The sequence below is a fragment of the Benincasa hispida genome, chromosome 6, assembly GCF_027475165.1.
Source record: "Benincasa hispida cultivar pf3 chromosome 6, pf3_genome.v1.1, whole genome shotgun sequence".
NCBI lineage: Eukaryota > Viridiplantae > Streptophyta > Magnoliopsida > Cucurbitales > Cucurbitaceae > Benincasa > Benincasa hispida.
In genome coordinates this window covers 16,683,317-16,705,093 of record NC_143483.1, presented here as the reverse complement: position 1 = coordinate 16,705,093, position 21,777 = coordinate 16,683,317, and positions in this window count along the sequence as shown.

Below are 21,777 nucleotides of genomic sequence, written 5' to 3'. Positions count from 1 at the left end.
TCAAAATTTCATTTAGTTGGTTATGCAGATTCTGGATATTTATTTGATCCACACAAAGCTAGATCTCAAACAAGTTACCTATTCACATGTGGAGGAACTGCTATACCATTGCTATCAATAAAACATACCATAACAACCACTTGCTCAAATCATGCTGAAATTCTTGCAATTTACAAGGCTAGTCGAGAATGTGTATGACAAGATCAATGACTCAGCACATTTGTGGAACATGTGATTTGTCTTCTAGTAAAAATATTCCAACAATATTATATGATGACAACACAACATGCATATCACAAATCAAATGAGGATATATTAAAAGAGATAGAACAAAACGTATTTCACCAAAGCTTTTTTACACTCACGATCTTGAAGAAAATGATGACATCGCTATACAACAAATTTGTTCAAAAGATAACTTGGCGGACTTATTTACAAAGTCATTACCTACAACAACCAATGAAAAATTGGTGCACAACACTGGAATACGACGACTTGGAGATCTCAAGCGATGTTTCCATGAGGGGGAGTAAATATACTATATTCTTTTTTAAGAGTATTAGATTATATGAAATATGTACTTTTTTCCTTCTCTGGGATTTTTTCCCAATTGGTTTATTCAAGTAAGGTTTTAACGAGACATATTCTACATATATATAATGGACATCTAAGGAGGAGTATTATAAATATCATAGAAAATAAATGACCATTAAATGCTCATGCTTAGTGTCCATTGACCATGTCATGCCCCCATTTTCCAAAGTGTTGTCCATGTGTCTTGTAAATACTCATTCTTAGTATCCATGTAATCTACCTTCTACTTGTCAAATTATCTATAGATAGTGGCATTTGATGGATTTTGAAAGACATACATTAGGCAAATTCAAAAAAATTTGAAGAAAGTGGAGAAATCCATAATTTATTATTTTATTTACTTTTGTTATTTATTTTATTTTATATATTTATAGATATTATGTTTAACTTATTTTAATATCTATTTATTCCATATATTTATATTATATTTATTTATTTCAATGTTATATTTTATTGACATTCATATTCACATTGTGCTTCTCAAATTCAATAACAGTATCTATTAACTTTTAACTTTTACACGTTAGTTAAAATTAAGATGTGATTCTGATAGATTATTAAATAATTCATTTTACCAAACAAGGAAGGTAGTTAAGATTTTCCCATAATAGTTTTTTACAATTTCAAACGCAATCCCAAATGGAAAATTTCAGGAAATGATCCAAATCTCAAAAACTTTTCTATGGATGACCTTTTCCTAAAATCTTATATATGATTGACCTTTTGCCCTTGTGAAATACCAAATTTACCCCCAATTTAAAAAACTCTTCAAACTGCGCTACGAAGCATCGTTCACCCCACTTTCTCACTTACATCTTCTCTCATTATGCGATTTTAACTCTTGTTCTTGTTTTTGCTCTTGTACCTGACTCGTTGCCTTTCATCTTCATTCGAACATCTGACCACTTCTCACTGGTCGTTTGTACACATTTTCCGCCATCGTCTATCTCTAAAAGGTATGTGACTCTTCTCTTTGAATGCATGTTGATATTTGTTTAGGATTCTTGCCGATCGTTTAGGGTTCGCAAAGGGTCCATGCCTACCATTTGTTAAACGGACTCTCAGTTTTTGTTAAATGATGTGTATTTGTTCTTAAGAGATCACTTAGATAATCCTAGGCGAGCATTTAGTATTCTTTAAACAATCAATTAGTTGTTTGTTACATGATCATTTAGGTATTTGCAATGCGATTGTTTAGTTGTTTGTTACGCGATCATTTAGGTATTTATAATGTGATTGTTTAGTTGTTTCTTACGATTGTTTAGTTGTTCGTTGTTCGATCGTTTTGTTTTACATTATGTGATTTAGTTACACGATTATTTAGATATTTGTAATGCAATTGTTTAGTTGTTTGTTACGTGATCGTTTAGGTGTTTGTAATGTGATTGTTTAGTTATTTGTTATGCGATCGTTTAGTTGTTTGTTATTCGATCGTTTTGTTTTATGTTATGCGATCGTTTAGTTATTTGTTATGCGATCATTCAGTTTTTATTATGTGATTGTTCGCTTATTGTGGTAATGTATGCGTTTGTTACAGGTTGCTAAGATGACCATCCCTGCTGAGAAATATTTTCCTACTATAGTTTCTTGCCAAGTCCACAAAACTGCATCCGTTATTAAGAATAAGTTAACAGAATAGCAGATGAGAATGTTTAGGACAATGACCTTTGGTCCACTGTTGGACGTAGATCTTGTATTTAATGGGAAATTTTTTCACCATTTTTTGTTGAGGGAGGTAACGGATGTGAACCCAGACATTATATCATTTGTTGGGGAAAAAGGTCACATTCTCCTAAGATGATTTTAATCTGATAACTAGGTTGTGGTTGGCCAAGGAAATTGTAGAAAGAGAAACAAGCGGTGAAAGACTGCGACAACTCATTTTTGGACCGAAGGACCCAAATGATAAGGATAGTTCTTGCAAGAACGTGAAGGATGCATTCTACAGGCGATGAAGATGCCGTCAAGGTTGCATAGGCATTATTCATCGAAACAGTAATGATTAGAAAAGACAAAAAAACCCAATTTGATGTGAAGATATTTGGGATTATTGATGACCTTGAAGTCTTTAGACATTATGACTGGTCGTCCATCTTTTTCAAACGTACCTTGCATAGCATAAAGACTATCATAAGCAAGAAGAAGGAGGCATATGAGACAAAGAAAGCAGAAAATGCTCATCATGCCTCATATTATTGTATAAAGGGATTTGCACTTGCATTCCAGGTATGTACTTTCGTTTCCATTTCACTTTAATCTGTTTGTTAATACTATATGCGTAAAAAAAGTTCCCATATTATAGGTTTGTGCTTACGAAATTTTATCCATGTCAAGTAAGTTCATAGCTGAAGGAACTCTATGAGGAGAACCTTTGTGCGGAAGCAAGATTATCCCAAATCCATTTTTTATTGAATGTAAGTTTTACAGTAAATTAAGAACAGGATAAGCATTTAAATAAAATATAGCATGAATTAATAAAAGAAAACTTGGAGTTTCAGAAACCCTTACCTTTGAAGACTATTCTTCAAGAATCCCTCGAACAAGTCACGAACGGATCTCCTTCTCCAAAAAGGACATCACCAAATGGAGCCTCTTGTTTTCTCCTTATAGATTGAGAATAGCATGAGGTGTGGACTCTGCCTTAAGGTTTTGGAAGAGGGAAGAAGACAGAGAGGATGTGAAGAACTTTGCTTCTTTTTTCGTTTTTCCAGAGAGAACTATTCTCTCAGTGTTTCATGGAGGAAGATGAATTAGCACCATCATTTTTCTCTGACCCCTCTCATCACGTATTTTCTGAGAGAAATTAGGGGGAGGGAGTTATAACTAGGGATGTTCATTTACCCCGTGGGGTTGGGATCCGCCCCGAACGGAGTGGAAAATCCTCGATTAAATGGGGAATGGGGGAGGGAACGAGGATAGTTTTTCCTCGTTGGCTAAACGGGGATGGGAACGAGGATTATATTCCCCGTCCCCATCCCCACCCCTCCCCAAATATATTATATAATAATAATTACTTATTATTATTATTACTACTACTACTATTATTATCAACTCATATTCTGTTTACATAAACAAAATATGAGTTTATAATAATAATAATAATGATTATTATTTTATCTATATACTTTTTACAGAAATTGTGGTGTGAAAAGTTAGTTATTTTCTATTTTTCATTTCAACATTTTCCTACTTTAATACATTTCTAAATTGTTTTAACATTTAAGACTTTCTACCTTAAACCATAAATGTTGTAGTATTTAAATGGAAAGCTTGACTATGATATTATAATATTTAAATTTTAACTTTTAGAAATTATATTTTTACACATATAATAATATTATTTTTATACTATTTTCTTTGAATGAAAAATTTATTGGAAATAATCATTTAATATATATATAATTCTATTTTCTTGAGAATAAACAAAATTGCTAAAAATGAATATATTAAAAAAAACAAATGGAGAAATTTTTCCGGTGAGGAACCCGATCCCCACGAATTCCCCGCGAGGAATCCGCGGCCTGATTCAGATGGGGAATTTCACAGGGATGGGGAAAGAAATAGGGGGCCCCGTCCCGTGGATATCTCTAGTTGTAACTCCCCCTTTAATTAATTAATATTAATTTAATAAAATTAAATTAATAATAATTATACAACAACTTTATTATATGTATATAAACTATATATTATATCCCATATAACACATAATCTATAGTTACATATTGTATCAAATACAATATAACCTATAGATATATTTTCTCTCAACCATACATGACATTTAATATAAATCACATTTATACTAAACTCACTTATATGAATCTTATTCTATAATTGATATTTGGATCATATCCAAATATTTAATTCCTCTCAACTTATTTATGGTATTTAATATAAATCATATTTATATTAAATTTAATTACATAAATCTCATTCATATAATTAGTATTTGAATCATATTCAAATTGCTCTCATATTACCTTATATTATAATGTATCAAATACATTATATTAATTATATCACATATATAATTAATTTCCTCAATTAATTTGGACACTTCAAATTAATCCAAAAATAATTCTCAATTAAATTCCTGTTGAGCTACAGAGAAGATCTTATGCACCTGTAGATTGAAGCTTCAATGGTACTTGGATAATTAATTAAACTCTTTAATTAAATTACCCAACATCCGTTAACTGCTGATCATTCTACTAACGATCGATAGTTGCACTCTTCGTACTACAGATAAATTTCTATGTCCATTGGATATAACCAATCAACAATGCGATGACCCTTCAAAAATTACTCGTAAGTACAGCTGGACCAAAATTATTGTTTTGCCCATGTAGTTACATCTAACTCCTTAAATACCATTGGTCACTCTAATGAACAATAATTCATAGTCCAACTATGTCCAAGTCCCTCTTGGCCAGGAGAGGGTGTGGCCACTATGTTCAAGCCCTGGAATCAGCTCTTATGGGAGCAATTTATCTACTTGCCCTTGCATCGGGGAAGGAGTGAATTTTGTCTCGTGTAGCTATGTTCCCAGCTCCCTAGTCAGACGAATCCCTAAAATGGTAGGCTTATTGAGTTGGAAATCTGACCATTCTCACCCATACAAATCAAAGGACTGCCTTTATGAGCAGGAGTTTACAACTCACTTAGGATTCGGGTCATGTCACCTATGGTCATCCTAGTGAAATGTAGGTCTCTATTATTCATAACGTTATATAACGAGATTAATCATTTCGTGGTCTGGTCTTATACAAACTCTTTATATAGGATATTCCCGCTCACATGTCTATACATGAATGATCAGGATCAGATCATTTGTAGCATGTTACAACATTTGTAACACCTACAAAGTGAGCCATATCCATAGTGTCACAAGGATAAGGCACCTAGCCTTATCCATCTTACAGACCATTTAGGTTATTATTTAAACAAGATCCACTTGTGTGTCTCTACATACTTATTTAAATTACATAAAATAACCAAGGATCTTAGTTTATTGGATTGAGTATATACTTATAAAATAACACTTATTTTATTAACAACAATATATTTATACAATGTTTACAAACTACGAGATTACAAGAAGATTTAGTGTAAAACCTAAACCTTAACTACTTTAAGTAAGAGTAAGTAATGAGATGTTTCTTAATGAGCTAAATGAAACCATGTATTAGGAAGGCTGGAAGATGGAAGCAAGAAGAAATAGGCTCTTGGGTAGCTAAGTGTAAAAGTAGGACAAAACCTGGCTAGGCTAAGGAAGGTCAAGCTTGATGATGGAATGCATAATAAGCATATGAATTAGACCATGCCATCTAGTGAGGTGTAGTGCTGAAGTAATATTGTGAGTGAAGTTAGCAAAAGGAAATTTGCTAAATCCTAGCCCTTCATCACCAATAGTGGGCCAGGTGGCATAAGGAGGGTTCATGCTGGATTTTGGGCGGTAATATAAGTAAGAAGGTCGAATTCATTGGGTCGGTTTGGACAAACTACTTAGGCTATTTGTGTAATTTCAGTGGCATTTGAAAGCTCTATGTGTCTATTTTATGTGGCTGTGCTCTGGAAGGAAAACTCGCTGGAATAAGGTCAGAGGGGCAAAATAAATACGATGGGTTCGTTTCTCGGGTGAATCTAGGCCATTAGTGAAGAATTGGGGCTCCAGGACGAATTACAAAGTGTTTTGAGCTAAACATTTGAGTAATATTGTTAACTCATTTATAAACAACTTTGTAGAATGAAACTTTTTAAGATGAGGCTTGGAAATCGAGTTATATAATTTTGAAGTTCGAACTAGAAATTATTGAACAAGTAGGCAGCTGCTTAAATTGGGGCCAATGATGAAGTTTTGAATCTCTAGATTAAATAACGAGGAATTTTGAGCTGAGCTTTTAAGGTAATGTTGCTAACTCAATTCTAAACATGTTTGTAGAAGGAAGTTTTTTCAAAAGAGGGCTGAATTTTGAGTTATAAATTTTTGAATTTGTAACAGAGGATCTGTGCATAAATAGACAACTGCTTGGGAGGAACAAGCAAATAGCTCATTTGGAGAAGGAGGATCTCGCTTATGAAGGCAATCTCGCTAACTTTGTGTTGTGGATCTCGCTCTAGAAGGGAATCTCGCTAGAAATTGAGCTGAGTATCGCTGGTAAGGGAGTATCGCTAGGAAAAGCTTGATCTCGCTCATGAGGAGAATCTCGCTAGTAAAGCTGTCTTTGATGATGAAATTTCCATTAGTAAATGAACTATTTGAGGTATTTTGCTAAGAATTCTAAGTGGTTTAACTGAGAATTACATACTTTCAGGCCAAGAAGAGCTAGGAGAGGTGTATTATGTTCCCGGCTATCTACTTAGTCTTACTCCTGAAATGGGAGGGGTATTAAATCGGTGCTGTTAAACCAACCCTCACCTATGCAAATCTAAGGATAATCCCGAATAAACAGGAGTTCATAGTTAGCTCAGGATTAAGATCGAGTTACCTAGGTCATCTAAGTGAAATAGTCAGTCTTAAACAGTAAACAACGTTATAAAATAAGAGTGTCTTATTTCTTGGTTCAATCTTATGCAAACTCATTGCATAGAACGCCCTTACTCCTCATGTCATTACATGAATGAATCAGGGTCACTTTGTGTGTAGTACCTTTACAACAACTTGTAACAGCTACAGAGTAGGCTGCATCCAATAGTGTTACCAGAATAAGGCACCCAACCTTAATCATATACTATAGACCATTTTGGTTATTTACTCGAACTTGATCCATTTCTATGTCTCTATATAAAGTTCAAGTATTCATATAATAGTCATGGATCTTAGTTTATTGGATTTAGATTTTATGAATGTAATTAATAGATTCAATATCTTTATTGAAGAAATATTGAATAACATCTTTTATTGATAATAGAATATATTTAATTTTACAAACTGCGAGTTTTAGGACATAAAATCCAACACAAGCTTTGTAGTAGACCTCCACAAAAGTCTTCTCTACTAATCTCAGACCTTGGATTGAGTGATGGAATTCTAATTGAGAGGGAATTTGGATTGGATTGGAGGGTTAGACAGAAACCAATTTCTCATGCCTCAAATTCAAATGAATTCTAAGGTATTTAATCAAATTAAACATGAAAAATCAATTAACTAACTATTTGACACTTCAAATATCACCAAATTAGTGGGCTAGGTGTTCAATTTGGGGAAAATCCACTATGTATTTTAAAAAAACAATTTTTCAATTTTAATTTTATTTAAAATTTTCAATCATAATTAAATTAAATACAATCTAAATTCAATTTCTGAAATTGAAATTGATTTAATTTATTAAATAAATAATTAAACAAATCTAATTAATTAAATAATAATGATTTAAATTCAAATATTAATTTGATAAAAATACTTAATTCACACATGAATCCATATTCATGTAATCAATATTTAAATCATTATTTAAATATACTGAACTCTCTAAATACGTTTAATTTTAGTAAATTTAAAAGTTAATTACATCGAATATAATTATTCAAACCCTAATTTGAATTTGAACATTTCAAATTCACTAAATATTCTAATCTAAGGTTTAATCATTTTACGAGCTAGTAGAGAGACCTAATGGACCTACAGATCATGAACTTCAACGATTTGAGATTAATTGCCTAATTCTTTAAACTAAATTAATCAATATTCATTAACTACCAAGACATACCACTATAGCTCAGTAGTTGCACTCTCCTAGTCCTCACTGTAGATATATTTTTTTTTCACTTGATTTAACCATAATCAGTTAGTCGATCCTTCACAGATCATTCATATTTATAGTTAGGTCAAAATTACCATTTACCCCTGTAATACATCTTGCTTCTTAAATCTCCATTAATCCTCTATTGAAAAATTGGATTATCGTCCAACCAATAAACCAAATCCCTCTCTGTCATGAGAAGTCGAGGCCCCTTTGTTCAAGACTAAAAACCAGTACTTAAAGGAACAACCTATCTGCTAACCCTAAGATGGGTAGGAGTGAATTCCTTCTTGCATGATTATGTCCCTACTATCTATCTCGTCTTACCCCTAAAATGGGAGGTTTATTGGGTGATGATATTGAACCACTCTCACCTATGCAGATTAAAGGATGATCCTGAATAAACAAGAGTTCATAGTTAGTTCAGGATTAAGATCGAGTTACCTTGGGTCATCAATTTGAAATAGTCAGTTTTAACAATAAATAGTTGCTATAAAGAAAAATGACTATTTCGTGGTTCGGTCTTATGTAAACGTCTTTTGCATAGGATGCCTCCACTCGTGTGTCTCCATATGATTAATTTTGGGATCACATCATTTATATCAATATACAAAGTAGGCCGCATCCATAGTGTCCCTAGGATAAGGTACCCAACCTCATCCATATACTTATAGACCTTTTTGGCTATATACTAAAACTTGATCATCTTTTATGTCTCTACATAAAGTTTAAGTATTCATATTATAGCCATGGGTTCGTTTATTAGATGTTATAAAAGAATGTAATTCAATAATATATTTATTGATAAAAACTTCAACAACAACTTTATTGTGAATATAATATGTTTAATGTTTAGAAACTGCGAGTTTTAGGACATACTCAACAAAAAAAAAAGAGAGAAATATGGATATATATATGTGTGTGTGTGTGTGTGTGTGTGTATATGTATGTACGTATGTATGTATGTATAAAATCCTATTTAATTTATAATTAAATCAATATTATTAATAATAAATAAATAATTAAATACCATATATTTAATTATATTTGAATCAAATTCAAATAATATCCTCTCATTATAACGTATAGCTTTAATATGAATCTCATTCATATAAATAACATTTGAATCTTATTCAAATATTTATTTCTTTCATATAACCTATAGTTTTAATATGAATCTTGTTCATATTAAATTTAATATATAGTTTTATATGAATCTCATTCATATAAATAATATTTGAATCTTATTCAAATATTTATCTCTCTCATAAAATAATGTATAATTTTGAATCTCATTCAAAATTAACTTTATATTATAATGTATCTATATATATTATATTGATTGAATCTTATTCATATTTAAATAATATTTGAATCTTATTCAAATATTTATCTCTCTCATAAAATAATGTATAATTTTGAATCTCATTCAAAATTAACTTTATATTATAATGTATCTATATATATTATATTAATTGTATCTCATACAATTAACTCTCTTATTTAATTTGAAAAAAATCAAATTAATCTAAAATTAGATGATTCTTGTTTTACCCAGTGAGCTAGCAAGGGGACCTAATGGACCTAAATATTAGAAGCTTCAATGATATGAGACTAATTAGCTAAACTCTTTAATTATATTAATTCAACATTTATTAATTGTAAGTCAACCCACTAAAGATCCACAGGTGCATTCCGCACTGTAGATATATTTTTGTGTCTATGGATATAACCGATTAACAAGTTGACGCTTCGCAAATCGCTCGTACTTATAACTGAGGTCAAAATTATTGTTTTACTCCTGTAATTACATCTAACTCCTTAAGTCCCACTAATTCTCTAATCAACAACCCATTTATCATCATCAAAATCCTCTCGAGCCAATGAGAGGGAAAGGTGATAGCTCTAAAAAGAGCTATTTTTTTATCCCTAATTCCACCTATTTTATACAATTCTTATGCATAATATGTTTGTTTTATAGGTAAAATCATCTCGAGGGCCAATGGAGTCACTTAGAAGAAAAATACCTCAAAATGGTGTCAAAATAAAGCCTAAAAGCATCTAAATCAAAGGAGTCGTCAAAATTATCAAAATGCCACTCAATTGGAGTATTTGGTAATAGGAACAATGTCACAACCCACCTCAATGCTTCAGTTCAACACTTGAAGGCAATAGCTTTAAAACAGTGCAGCGTCATAACGCTATCCCGTGGCGTTGTAATGCTATGTAAAATGACGAAAATATTTTTTTTAAAAAATGCGCACACGCGCCTCACGCTAGCCACAGTCGCAACGCTGCATCAACGCTCGAGGTCTTATGCTGATAAGAGAGTTGCAATGCTCTCTTCAGCATTGCAACACCGCGACTTGAATATAAAAGCCAAAATTTAGTTTTTGCATGAAGGGGAGACCAAATTTCTAAAAAATTTAGAGCACCTTAGGGAAATTTTGTCCAAATTTTGTATTCCTTAATTCTTTTCTTGTAATTTCATTGGATTGAAGGAAGAATTCAATATTATGCAAGGCTAGGTAAGTTCAATTTATTGGGAATTTTGTCAATTAGGTTAGTTCTTAAGAATTCTTATATATTTTTCTATGAATTTTTTCAATTTTTGGATTGATTCTTGCATTAAATATTAAATAGAAGTTAATTGTGATGGATTGATGAATTGAAAATCTTAATTTCTTGTTAGCAATTTCTACTAGGTTACTTTGCATAATAATAGAATAGCTTGCAAAAAATTAGGTTTTCTTGCATTGAATCAAGACTTTTTTTGAGTTCTTGCATGACTAAGCTAGTTTAGAACCATCCAATTAGTCGATCTTTAAGAATAGGATTTCCATCTTGAAGAATGTCACAATAAAGTACCCTTGATCTATTGCGAATTAAGACAAAAACGTGATAATTGCTTTCAAAGATGTGTTTTTGACTAGTTTAGGGTTAATTGGAATTGAATTTCCCTAATTAACTACTTGGGGCTATTGGGCTATGCTTGATAGGTTGTGAGTTGTGTAAAATTCATAATGTGTTTGAATTCAATGATAGAACTATACCTATTGATTAACTTCCCAAGATTCTTTCTATAGATTTTACAAGTATATTTTTGTGCTCGATTTTTATATGTCTACAAAACATTAAAGATTTTGAAATTATTTTTTTATTTCTTTTACAAACTAAATCCCCCCTCCCCCCAACCTCCGAGATTTGTTGTTGATTTAATTATTCAATTGGTCATCTGTGGATCGACTCGTTCTTTCTACTTTTATTACCTTTTTTAAGTATTTGTCGGGAGAAACGGAGTATTAAAAATATATTTGCTTAGGTTTGAGTTTATGGACGATGTAAAATCGGCTTAATGAAGGGCCCCATTATTCAAGACTTGGAGTTAACACTTAAGGAAGCAATTCATTTACTTACCCTAAAGATGGAAAGAAGTGAATCCATCTTCTGTAGCTATATTCCCAGCTCCCTACTCAGAAAAATCCACAAAATGGTGGGTATATTGAGTCGACGAATCTGGGCACTTTCACCCATATAGATCAAAAGACTTTCCTCATAGACATGAGTTCATAACTTACTCAGGATTAAGTTCGAGTCACCTATGTTCATTCTATGAAATGGTAATCTCTTCAGTCAACTGTGTTATAAAGAGAGATTAATCATATTGCGATCTGGTCTTATACAAACTCCTTTTATAGGATACCCCTTCTCGCATGTTTCCATATAAAAGATTACGATCAAATATTTTGTAACACTTTATAACTTTTGTAACAATTAAAATCAAGAACATATAACTTGTCTTTTGGTTCAAATCTCATCTTTTTCGAGATTCACCCACCCGTAAATGTGCATAAATCTCGAAAAGGGGGTATTTATGAAGGAACTATAAATCTAGAGAAGAAGATCGTTTCAAGCCCCATTATGAAAGAACATACACATTTACAATCAAACATAACAGTTATGCATCAAGAATAAAATTACAGCATGCATCAAAGAATAAACACAAAGGGATCGAGTACAATACCTTTAAAGAATCCTTTTCTTCTAGTATTTCCCTCGATCAAACTCGAACGCGTTGATCAGCACGAACAAAACGAGCAAATCAGCAAACAACACGAACTAGTAGAACCTCGATCACAATCGAGTAAAACTCGATCCTCGACCCTCGAACAAAAACTCGACACCATCACTCGGTTACTTAGGTATTCTTGATGTGAGAATCCAGGAGTTGTGGGTTTTGTATGGATTTGGGAAGAGGGAAGAAGAACTAGATGATCGAGTAAGCGATCGAGTAGGCGACAGTAGAAAGAAGTCTATCGTATAGACTTAAGTACTTGATCATTTAGTAGCGGGTAACTATTGTATAGAAAAACTCGACTGATCGTTTACTCTCTCAACAAGTTATTTGATAACTTGATCTCTTTGCGCGTATATGAAAAAATGAAAACAATTTCATTTTTATCCAACAGTTGCCATAAACTGATTAAAACCTCCCACTAAGGTTGTTATTTGGAGAAAACTGAAAATCAATTATCTCATAATTAATTTATTATAAATATAATAACTAATTTATCATATTATATTCATAACCTATAGTTTTAATATCACATCATAAGCAACATATAAACCATAGTTCTTTTTCTCCTTTATGGCATTTAATATAAATCATATTTATATTAATTCCTCCAATCAAATAATGTATTAAATACATTATATCAATTATATCACATATAATTGAATTAATTTAATTATATCATATATAATCGAATTCCCTCTTGTTAATTTGAATACTTCAAACTAACCCAAAAACTAATTCTCAACTTGAATCCATTGAGCTACCAAGGGGACCTTATGAACCTATAGCTAAGCTCCAATGGTATGTGAATAACTGACTAAACTCTTTAATCATGATATACAACATTTGTTAACTGTCAGGCACTCCACTAAAAACCGACAACTCACTCTTTACACTACAAATATATTTCAGTGTCTATCGAATATAAGCAATCAACAGTACGACGACCCTTCACAAATCGCTCGTAAGTACAACTAGGCCAATTTACCGTTTTTCCACTATAGTTAGATTTAACTCCTTAAGTACCACTGATCCCTCTAATAAATAATACATCACAGTCCCACTATGACTAAACCCTTCTCGGGCCAAGAAAAGGTGTGGCATCACATTGTTCAAGCCCCAGAATCAACCCTTAAGGGAACAATTTATCTACTTACCCCTGCTTAGGGGAAGGAGTGAATTCCGTCTTGTGTAGCTGAGTTCCCAGCTCCCCAATCAAAGAATCCCCAAAGTGGTAGGTTTGAATCGGCGATCTGGCCATTCGCACCCATGCAAATCAAAGGACCTTCCTCATATGCAGAAGTTCACAACTCACTCAAGATTAAGGTCATGTTACCTATAGTCATCCTAGTGAAATGAAAGTCTCTGTCATGAATGCTGTTATATAAAAAGACTGAACATTTTGTGGTCCGGTCTTATACAAACTCCTTTGTATAGAGTATCCCCGCTCGCATGTCTAATACACAAATGATAAGGATCCGACCATTTGTAGTACTTTACAACAATTGTAACACCTACAAAGCGGGCCACACTCATAGTGTCACCAGGATAAGGTTTCCCACCTTTATCCATATACTACATACCATTTAGATTATCACTTAAAGTACGATCCACTTGTATGTCTCCACATACATGCTTAAGTTACAACGATAACCTACATGCTTAAGTTACAACGATAACCAGTTATCTTAGTTTATTGGTTTGGGTTAATGCAACTAAAATAACTCATATTTCATAGACTAAAGTGAATAAAATATCTCATATTATATATCACAAAACTGTTTGTTCATATAGATGTTTACAAACTACAAGAACCCTATGAGATTCAGGACATCGACCCCATCAATTTGTTTAAGGATAAATTTCTTGCCAATCACAAATTTCCACATTATTTCCTAAATTAATGACAAAATTCCAAATCATTAAATTTGAGACCAATTAGGAGATGACATATGTCTGAAATTGAAATTGAAGATAAGTTCTGATGACGTCCCGTATTTTCATCATGACCGTTGAATCAAATAAAATTAATTTGGTTTAATTTAATATTATTTAGATTAAAGTCCAACTATGCCTGAAAGTAGGTTGAATTTGACCTAAACATCAAATCAGGCCCATGGACCAATCAAATCTCAGTCCTATTAAATGGGCATAAAGGCCTGACCCATGGACCAATTAAGCCCAAGTCCAACTAATCAGACCTTCTAGGCCAACCAAGCCCAAGCCCATGAGGCTTACCGGAGAACTCTATAAATAAAGGAGCTCCCCTCATTTGTGAGAGAGAAAATTCTATATTTCTGGGAGCCCAAGAGAAGTCACCAACAACCAAAAGACTTCTAAACTCCTAAAGCTACATACTTCCTTGAAGACACAAGATGGTAATGTATTAAGTGTATAATTAAGTGTATAACAATGTTTTAATAGACCCATATTAGCGATACAATCTACAGAGTCCAAGAGTTACATCTAAATTTTGTTATATCTACAAATTCTTTTGTATCGTGTTATGTTTGTTATACTTTGGGCATAATTATTGTATTTCCAACTGCCTCTAAAAAGTACTAAAATATTTTTAATCATTCAAAAATCAATTTTAATAATATGAAAAATGCGTTTAAAAGTGTAAAATTAAATATTAAATTTATTTTGAATGATTAAAGGTGTGTTTTCTAGAATGACTTTAAACAAAAAAAATGATTTTAACTATTTTAAAAGGAAAATACTTAGGCGCATCTTAAACTGTATCTATCTTTGTACATCACACTAAATTGTCCAACTATAACTTTTTATATGGAAAATTTTCTTTTTTTAAGATTATCTTAACCTTTTTTTTTAATGTGAATAGTGAGAAGGGATGTACAAAGAGGATGAGTGCATCCATATTAACCAGAAATGGCTCACAAACATTCACATCGAAAACGTCCATTGATTGTACTATTGATCTCCATCCCCTATTCTAGTAAGTTCACATTTTGCTTTGAAATTAGACATTGTATAGTTGGTTCCAAAGTAGGAAAATGACATCTTAATTATAATTTTTAGTGGTGCAATGAGTGTGATCCATTCTTATGATTTTTTGGTTTGGGTTTGGGGTTGTAAGTTTTTTTTTAAGATCCTAAATATTTCATTTTTTTTATTTAGTTTATAAATAATTATTTTAAATGATAAAATCGTTGAAAATATTTTCAAATATAGCAAAATGACTTTTTATAGCTTTTTTTTTAAAGTCTTTATGTTATTAAAAGTTTATGATTTTTTATAGTGTTTTTGGAAGCTATAATAGATGTTATAATAGAGTATAAGATATAGCTTATATCTATTACTATGAAAACATTTTATAGTCTTTTTATTAAAGCTATGATATGTTTATATAGCTAAAATATGTGCTATCTATAACTTGTAATAGTATTTTTAATGCTATAATATAGTATTTATAGCTTTAATATGATGCTATAATAAAGTTACTTAGTCTTTTCTAATTACTATATTATTGCAATAGCCTTTTACAGCATTACATTTTCACTATATAAATTTGTTATAACTTTCACTAATAGCTATAAAAGGCATAACTTTTATTTTAACTATATATTATATATATATATATATAATTTACATTTTGTGCTAGAAATAAATTCACTTTATTTTTAAAATATCACTCAAATTAAATACATTTTGATAAAATTCACTTCAAGTACTCACTTTTAACTAAATGTAAGCACATGAAATACTTCATAACACATTAAATAACATAACTTCTATCCTAATTGAAATTTTATAATCTATTTACACTAACAAATAAATAGTATTGAGTAATTTCCTAGAATAAAAAAGTTATTCAAACGGTACAAGATAAAATATTCACAAAATGTAATCCAACATAACTTAGTTCTCAAAATACAAAATTTAGTAAGTGTATTTAAAATTGTAGATCATTGTAGTCACTACAATATGGTAGATTACTACAGTCGTAGCTACACTTTTATCTTTTTTAAAGAGTGAGACGCCATAAAACCTCACAAGATATCTCCAACCATAAAGCTGAACTCAAAACTTGAACTGGAGAAAACTTCAAGTACTCTCAAAATCTTCAAGAAAAAACAACAGAAAATGAGCAAAATACTAACATAAACAAGCTAACAAAATCAATGTGTGTATATCATTGAATCCCTAAAAAAGGCCCAAATTTCTATTGAGATTTTGTTCTAACTATCTTGTTTGGGAATTCTAATTTCTCCAATGAAATTTTCATGTCTTTCTTCTCAATCATTTCACTCATTAGTAATTGCATTTCCACTTCAACTTCCTTACTCAAAGTAGAGTTTAACCAGATTAACTAAATTAACCATGAAAAGCAAAAAAAAAATAAGTAACTATGCAATCATAAGGCATAAATATGGAGACAAAAGAAAAAACAATGAAAGTAAGGAACCTCAAACATTTTTTTTTTATTGAGAACAACTTGTTTATTGTCTTTAGTCTCTCTTCCATACCAAAAAAAAGTGAATGAAAAGAATGTTTTCTCTTTCTTAGCGTTCCGACACTCGCTGATAGAAAAGGAGAGAAAAACAAAGTAATGCCAAGAGTTTCGTCAATCTTCTGTTCATTGATAGACGAAGCTCTCTCTTTATCATCTCGTGCCAGATGCAACAAAGGATGAGTCCTTTTTCCTTCTCTACTCTATTAAGCTATTTTTAGGATACATCTAAACAAGTTAGAATGAAACAATAATCATTTGCAGCACAATAAACATCCTAAAAGCCCTTACATATATATATTCTCCTCCTTCTTTCCTCATTGCATTCACATCATTCAACTAAAGTCTAAAACTCACCGCTCATAAATATGATCAATGGTAAGTTGCAATTGAAAACAGTAAGTTGAGGAAAATACAATTTGTCAGCTCAAAAAATTATTAAAACCACCCTTGGTTTTATAAAACATAATCATCCAAATCAATGTCCAATAGGAACAAAACAAATGGATTGATTTTTATTTGGTTCAGTTTATTATCGGTTTGGTTCTCGGTATTTGACATTTTTTTTTTCTTCTCTGAAATCTTCTTTAAGAAATATGTCGGTGAACGTTTCTTATTATTAAAATTTCGGTAGGGAAAGCTTATTTAGATTATATTTAATATGTATACTTTTAAATTATTGAAAAAGGGCTAAACAGTAAATGGAACCACTTCATAGTTAAGACTTGTTGGCTACTAGTAATAATTAGTGAAAATTTTATATTATTTGCCGTAATAAATAGAACGTAGCTCAACTAGCATAGTGTTCATACTATTAATCTCGTCACACTTTAATTACAATATCTTTCTATAAAAAAAAGGGCGGTTTTTGGTTTTGTTTAACATCTCAAGTTACGAATAAATTGGGTTGAATATCTTAAATTGTTGGACTTTAATTTCATTTAATTTTTAGATTTTGGAGTAACTTAAAAGATAATTAATTTTATGTGGTTTTAATTTGATTTAAATATTTGATTTTTTTTAAATCACATAAAATTATTTAATTCCTCCATTGTTTTAAGTTGGCTCCAAAATCCAAAAACTAAAGAAAACTAAAACACCACAACTCGGGATGTTACATTTTGGCTAGTTGCACCTAATTTAATGTTCCATTTTTCTAATATAGTGAAAACAAATAGTAGTAATAATAATAATAATAATTTTAGAAAAATTGTCACATGATATATTTTTATTGGAACAACTTGGATAGCAAAAGATGAATTGCACCCAAATTTTTTTCATCTTAAAATATGAGTCTTAATATGAACTGTCTATATAAAAGCCCAACTTTTTAGTCTGTAGATGGTAACCCAAACATTGGAAAATATGAAGTAGCATTATGTTGATTTTTTAAGTCCTAGGGACCGTTTGGACCTCAATTACATGTTGGTAGAGCGTTTGGGGCTCCAACTATTAAAACCATCCATTTCTATTATAAATATTATTTTGTAATCCTCCAATTAGTTACAATTTACATTACTTCAAAATCTTTCTTACTATAATATTTACTATTTGTTACAGTTTTTACTATTTTACATTCATTCTCTTTTTATTCGGAAAATTGCTATTTTTAACTTTAAAAAAAATTCATCTGACAAAACTAACCTCTTTTCTAAAAACTACATTTTCTAATCTTTCTTACTTGGTGAGATTTTAAGTGAAGGGTCCTACATGGTGAAAATACCATTTTATCTCTTATCTTCAATTTTACCTTTTTCTAATACAACTTTTCAAACCCAATTTCAATTTTAAACCTTAAACTTAACATTCCATTTTGTTTTTCACCATATTTTTTAAGTTTCAATCAATATTTGCAGTAGATTTGTTGCTATTTTTTTTTTTAAAAAAAATAAAAATTGGAAACAAAGTTTTGTTGGGATTTCTTGTACAGGTTGAAAATTTTCTAGGAAAAAAAAGTTCTTAAATTTTCCTTAAAATTTTAAATAGGGGGAAATCCAATAAAATTCCTATTCTTACCAAAAACTAAACCAAATTAAACTTATCAGTAAAAATTTGGAATTGGAATTGAGTAAAAAATAAATAAATTAACTTAAGTTTAATGACAAAAAGTAGAATTGGTAAAAAGAAAAAAAAAACTAGTGGAAAATTTCAAATAAGCTCATTTCCTCCTAAGAAGTTCATTGGAAATTTTCCATTAAGCTTACAAGGAAAAATTTTATTAGGCTTAGGTTTTAAATTAAAGAAATTTAATTGGTAACCATTCCTTGAAATTTTTCTTTAAAAAAAAAAAAAAAAAAAAAAAAAAAAAAAAAAAAAAAAAAAGTTGATCAAAGTCAAAGTCAACTTTACGAGAAGTCAACCTTATGGGAGAGTTAACATTATGAGAAAGTCAAACTTACGAGAAGGTCAATATTACAAGAAAGTCTTATAAGATTGACTTTCACTTTGATTTTTTTTTTTTTTTTTAAGGAAAAGTTTCAAAGAATGGTTACTAGTTAAATTTCTTTAATTTTAAACCTAAGCCTAACTAAAATTTTCATTGTAAACTTATTGAAAACTTTTCAGTAGCTTTTTTTTCTTTTTTCTTTTTTTACCAATTACATTTTTTGTCTTTAAATTTAAGTTAATTTAATTTTTTTTACTCAATTCCAATTCCAATCTTTTCCATAAGTTTAGGTTTGTTGATTTTTTTAGCCAATTTCATTTTTTTTTTTAACTTAAACCAATTCCAATTTTTTAAACCTAAATTTAGTTAGTTCAAGTTAACCAATTCCAATTACGTAAACTTAATCCATTTTAATTTCACTTAAACTTACGGAAATTTTCTGTATGGAGGTAGTTTAAGGTTTTTTTTTTTTTAAAAAAATAATTGTTTTATTTAACATTTTTAGTTAGAGAAAAAAAAAACTCCCATAAATTTTCTATATCAAATGAAATTTACGAAAATTTCTCCATTTTCCAATATTTTATGGTAAATTTCATCTCCAATTTTTCTTGTAAGTTTAAGTTATTTTTTTAAACTTAAATTTACGGGGATTCTTCTGAGGAGATAACTTTTTAAGTTTTTTTTTATAAAAATTTTCTTATTTACCATTCTAGTCTTGAGTTGGGAAAAAAAAAAAAACTCACAAATTTATGGTAAAAATTAAAATTTTTGGGAAAATTTCACACAAGATTTCAGAAATCTAAAAAAAAAAAAAAAAAAAAATCAATTTTTATTTTAAAAATAACAACAGATCTACCACAAAATATCGGTTGAAAATGGGCAAAAACATGGTAAAAAAATAAAAGAAAAAAATGAAGTTTAAGGTTTAAAATTGAAATTGGGTTTGAAAAGTTGTTTTAGAAAAAGGTAAAATTGAAGACAAGGGATAAAATGGTATTTTCATCCTCTGGAATCCTCCACTTAAAATATTAAAAAGTAAAAAATATGTTAGAAAAGGTATTTTTTGGAAAAGATGTTAATTTTTTAATCTGAAAAGAAAATTCTTTTAGGTTAAAAATAGCAATTTTCCTTTTTATTCTTTGTTATAATGTTTACTATTTTCTATTTAAACTAAAATAGTTTACAACTCAAACACATACTATTAACTATTAAAATCCAAATTAAAATACTATTATAACTCAAACTAAAATAATCTACATCTCAAACTCAAACTATTATAATCTACATAATATAATAACTATTAAATATAATAACCAATCCAGCATTCCAAACATCTTCTTAGTGTTTGCTGTTATAAAATGGGTAAGTTTTTGGGTTTATGTGAGTTGTTAAGCATTGAAGTTTTTCTCTTTTTCGTCATGGATTATAATTTGTTCTTGTAGATTAAAGGTGTATTTGGATTACATTTTTAAGAGTTTAATTTAAAAGATAAGTCATTTTGCAAGAAATTTGAGTGTTGAGTAACCACTCAAAATAGTTTTTCAAGTATATTTTAATCAGTTTTTATAAAAAAAATGTTTAAATATATTGTGTTGTATGTCCTAAAACTCGCAGTTTGTAATGTTAAACATATTTTATTATCAATAAAGATGTTATTGACGTTTATTCAATAAAACTGTTATTAAATATGTGAATTGCACATATAAAGATTATATCCAATAAACTAAAGATCTATGGCTATTATTTGAATACATGAACTTTATGTAGAGACATAAGAGTGGATCAAATTCAGTAAATAGCCAAAATGGTCTATATACGAATAAGGCTATCGGATGCGGTAACACTATCGGATCCAACCCACTCTTTAGTTGTTACAATTTATTGTAAAGTGCTACAAACGAAGTGATCCTGATTTAATCATGTATTGATATAAGAAGTGAGGGCATCCTATACAATGAGTTTGCATAAGATTGGACCAAGAATTAAGTCACTCTTATTTTATAACGTTGTTTACCGTTTAAAACTGACTATTTCAAAGCAATGACCTAGATAACTTGATCTTAATCTTTAGCTAATTATGAACTCCTGTTTATTCATGATTATCCTTATTTGCATGGATGAGGGTTTGCTCAACAACGTCGACTCAATAAGTCTCCCATTTCAAGGGTAAAATCGAGTAGATAATTGGGGACATAAGGTGCAAGACGGAATTCACTCCTACTCGCTTTTAGGTATAGTAGAGATGTTGTTCCCTTAAGTGCTGACTCCAAGTCTTGAACAAGGGACTCCACCCTCTCATTGGTCCGAGAGGGACTCGATTTAGTGATTGGATCACAAACCAATTGTTCATTAGGGGATCAGTGGGACTTAAAGAGCAAGATGTAATCTCGGGGGTCAAACAGATTTTGGCCTAGTCGTTATTACAAACAACTTATGAAGAGTTAACTTACTAATCATGGTTATATCGAACGGACATAATATATCAGTGAGGAGAGTGCAACTATTGGGC